Consider the following 4,651-nt stretch of genomic DNA (forward strand, 5'->3'; position numbering starts at 1 on the left):
GGTACAAATTAATGGATAAACGACAACCTACTAGAAATTGTAATGAGACATTACTATTTATAAAATGTTAATGTACATTAAATGCTAAACAAGAATCAATAGTATATAGCTATTATCCATGTAACTGAAGGATATAGGATATGAAGTGAATATTAAACTTTTAAATTAGCACATTAGATGGTAGATATATAGAGAAATATAGATAGATATAGAGATATATCTATATAGATATAGAGATATAAGTGTTTCCAAAGAAGTGCAATTGAATTATACTTTGAATTATGAATAGAATTTAATCAAGGCAAAATATTTAAGGAAGGAAAAAAGAAGAATATCTGTGGAGGTCTTGAGAGGAGAGATACATTTAAGAAGACAAAAGAAAACCAGTGTAACTTGAATAGAGATTATGCAACATGATGTTGGAGAGGACTTTTAGGGGGGTTTATAAATACAGTATGACAAAAATAAAGGGAATGTGAAATTTTCATCTATTTGTTTAGTCATTCACTCAACACCAGCAGGACAGTTACTATGCTCTGTTTTGTGGCATTAAAAAATAAATAAGGCATGGCCGATTCCTTCAAAGAAATCATGAACATAGTTGAGGAAGAGGCACAAACAGCATAAATACGAGCAAGAAAGTCAGTCTAAGGGACAAGTACTACATCAGCCACATTACTAGAAATCATTATATTACCATTTCCAATGAAGCACACATTCAATTGAATTATAAAGTATTTAGAGATGCAGCTTCTAGAATGGTGGAATAAGGATCTCTCAATTTCTGCCCCCTATAAAAATATAACACTTGCACATAAGGGCAAATTCAACTGTTTCTGAAATCTTAAAATGAACTGAAAGCCTTAAGAAATCCAATGATTATTTATTTAAAAAAAGAAAAAGTGGAATCTCTGTAAGAGCCAGTCTTGTCTTTTACCTTGCCCTGATCATTTCCTCTCCCACCACATCTCTGTGGTAGTTTTGGAAGCCAACATTCTTGCAACTACAGAAACTAGGAAAACCAGGAGCCTGGTAGCCACTGGGGGAGGCAGGACAGACAAATCTGAGGTTCACCTAAAGCATCATCCTAGAAAATTGGCATTATTTGGCTTATCTGAAAATTTCCCAGAAAAGTTGTTTTTAGGGTTTGTTTCTATTCAATCTGAGAGCTTACTCTTTATGAACAGCTAACTACAGAGCATTTATAAAAAATAATCAGCAACAATTGTTTTAAGTTCACAGCTGCCTGAGGTGGCATCATCAATGGGAGTTAACAAAAGCCTGAAAAAGAAACCCTAAGAGAAAAAATGGAGGAATTGAATGGTCTTGAAGGGCTTTGAAAGCTCTTATATAAATCTGGAAACCTAGAAGGACATGCAGACATCTTCAGGAAAGATCTGAAAAGGCCTAATGCTCTTACCTCTGGCTGATCTTGAGGTTCTGTATAAGTTGCCTAGAGCAGCTATAGACTCCCTACCAGAATGTTAAAAGTTGAAACAAACACAGGCTCAGTGCCCTTCAGCAAAGGTTGGGAGATTCAAAGAGTTCAAAGAATAAAAGAATATTTCAGTAAAATTATTAGATTACCAAGATAATCAAGCAGGCAATTCAGTGGCCACGTATGACAGGGAATTTAGACTTTACAGAATTAGTTCACTAAGAAAGTCACTAATGAGCAAACAGAACATGGGCTTTACTGAAGAGGAGTTCAAGAGACTGAACATCAATGCGGCAAAGTCCAGCTTCCTCCCAGAAGATGAGAAGAGGAAGCTTCTTGATTTGCTCTACAAAGCCTATGGGATGCCACCTTTGGCTGCTGCAGCAGGGCAGCGTCGCTGAAGATGTCACAGCCACCTCTCCAAGCCCTCACCCTGTGGATGGAGCCTCCCTGACTCTGGGGACTGGAACGACACTCCTACCTTTACTCCTTCAAGGAAGACCAGGGTTCCCATAGTCAGCTACTGCTGCACTTGAAGCCTGTGTGCCTGTTTCTGTACACGTGAATACTTCGGCACGCTGTATCTCTCCTCAGACTGTGGACCAGAGTCTGGTTGAATCTGAAACCTTCCTATGGGGACTCATGATGAAAATCTGGTGCTCAATGAAGAAGCTAATGGCTAAAAAAAAAAAGTTTCTTAGTTTCATTACAGAAAGTCACTAATGAGCAAACAAATAGTGGCAGTAACAACAACAAAGAGCAGTAACAACAAATCCTGGCAGGTGGGAAGGCCTCTGATTTCCAGAGCTGTTGCCAAGATACATTATTTAAAACTTGAGGTCTCCTGGGTGGCTCAGTAGGTTAAACATCTGACTTTGGCTCAGGTCATGATCTCACAGTTTGTGGCTCTGCGCTGACAGCTCAGAGCCTGGAGCCTGCTTTAGATTCTCTCTCTCTCTCTCTCTCTCTCTCTCTCTCTCTCTTTCTCTCTGTTCTTCCCTGCCTGTGCACACTCTCTCTCTCTCTCAAAAATAAATAAATACACATTAAAACTTAAACACAGGTCAATTGAGACGGTCTTATTTGAGGATCTAAAATCAGAAAAAAATATATATAAAAATGGAGGTTTATAGACCTGCAGGGCACTACCAAGCATAAAAATGTATGTCTAAAGTGACTTCTGGAAGAAGAAAAAAGAAGGAGAAGAATAAGAAAGAGGGGGGGGGGGGGGAGAGAGTAACAGGAGGAATATTTGAAGATATAATAGCCCAAACTTGCCGGATTTGATTAAAAATATTAATCTGAATATGCATGAAGCTTAAAAAAAACTCCAAGAAGGAAAATTCAAAGGAATTCACATCTAGATACATTATAGTCACACTATCTAAAGCCAAAGATGGAAAGAGAATCTTGTAATCAAAAGGAGGAAGCAGTTCACGAAGTCCTTGCAGCTATTTCCATTTTCAATGAGAAATTTTAGATGTTCTTCTTAAAATATGTCAAGTGGTGGGGCGCCTGGGTGGCGCAGTCGGTTAAGCGTCCGACTTCAGCCAGGTCACAATTTCGCGGTCCGTGAGTTCGAGCCCCGCGTCGCGCTCTGGGCTGATGGCTCAGAGCCTGGAGCCTGTTTCCGATTCTGTGTCTCCCTCTCTCTCTGCCCCTCGCCCGTTCATGCTCTGTCTCTCTCTGTCCCAAAAATAAATAAACGTTGAAAAAAAATAAAAAAAAAATATGTCAAGTGGTATAAAGTTCCTTAAAATTCTTGTTAGAGTACTAGACACAAAGGATTTGGAGACTAATAATTTAGGATAAAAGCAAGTCATGATTAATTTTACTGGAGTGGAATAAAAACAACTATGTGAAAGATATTTTTAAATCATTATTAATTGAAAAGGAATATACGAATATAGTAAAATATTCAAGTAAAAAAGTATATGAAAAGAAATGTTTCCATTTTACCTATATCCAAGTACTGCTAATGCTTTCTTTAGTAGCCTATATATAGAAATGTAGACATGTACTTTTTTTTTCATAAAGGTTAGCATAATTTGCTTTTTTCTGTTCAATTTTTATTGCATCATCAGAAACTTAACTCTGCAATCCAGCTAGATTTGGAGGGAAATAAGGAAAATATGGAACCCATAGAACTGCAGGGAGAGCACAAAGATTATAGGATATTTCCAGAAGAATGGGTGGAGGGGTGTTTTCCTGAGCTACAGAAGGAATGGTCTGGTAGTTGAGATTGACAAGTCAATTTTTTCAGACTTATCCACAGTCAGCAATGGTTATCTTCTTGCCACTCTTGGATCCAAAGCGTTCCTTGGCTTCCACAATATTCCTGCCCTCTTTCACCTTGCCAAAGACCACATGCTTGCCATCCAGCCACTCAGTCTTGGCAGTGATGAAAAACTGGGAGCTGTTTGTGGTGGGTCCACCATTTGCCATGGACAAGATGCCAGGAGCCATATGCTTCAGGATGAAATTCTCATCAAAAATTCTTCCCATAGATGGATTTGGTGCCAGTGCCATTATGGCAAGTGAAGTCGTCACTCTAGTGCATAAACCCCAGAATAATCCTGTGAAAGTAGGAAACTTGATAGCCAAATCCTTTCTCCCCAGTACTCACAGCATGAAAGTTTTCTGTTGTCTTTGGAACTTTGTCTGCAAACAGCTTGAAGGAGAAAGGGCTCGCCATCCACCACGTTGTGGAAAAACACCATGGGGTTGACCATGGCTGGGCAGCAGCATCTCCAAAACATAATTTGCTTTTTACAGCAAAATCTGCTAATCTCCCATATCACCTACAGATATTTCTGCCTCTAATTCTTTAGAATCCCATATTTTATTGTAATATTCCAAACTACTTAGATGGTTTCAATATTTGACTTAGAAAATTAGATTTAAGATTAACCTTCAAGGTAGCAGTTTTCTAGTTGACCTTGATGTAAAAGGCATGGAAGATAGAAGGAACAACTACAGGGGAGGTGGGAAAATGTGAAACAGTAGTGCATTGCAAAGAATGAGTGTGGTCTATGATTGCTGCAGCTGGTTGCCCACACAATAGATGTGGTAGCAAAGTGTGGGGTCGCCCTCAGAGTCATCAGCTTCTTGTTAACCTGTGGATTTTACTTTCCTATTAAAAATATACACAATAGGGGCGCCTGGGTGGTTCAGTAGCTTGGGCGTCCGACTTCAGCTCAGGTCATGATCCCA

At 39.0% G+C, this 4,651-nt stretch overlaps 1 pseudogene; it reads right to left on the reverse strand.

The window, feature by feature from the left end:
- Window positions 1-3,503: 3,503 nt before the first annotated feature.
- On the reverse strand, window positions 3,504-4,176 carry LOC112859435 (peptidyl-prolyl cis-trans isomerase A pseudogene; annotated as a pseudogene).
- Window positions 4,177-4,651: the final 475 nt, after the last annotated feature.

Source organism: Puma concolor, chromosome F2, assembly GCF_028749965.1.
Source record: "Puma concolor isolate L17-30 chromosome F2, mPumCon1.1.hap2, whole genome shotgun sequence".
Lineage (NCBI taxonomy): Eukaryota > Metazoa > Chordata > Mammalia > Carnivora > Felidae > Puma > Puma concolor.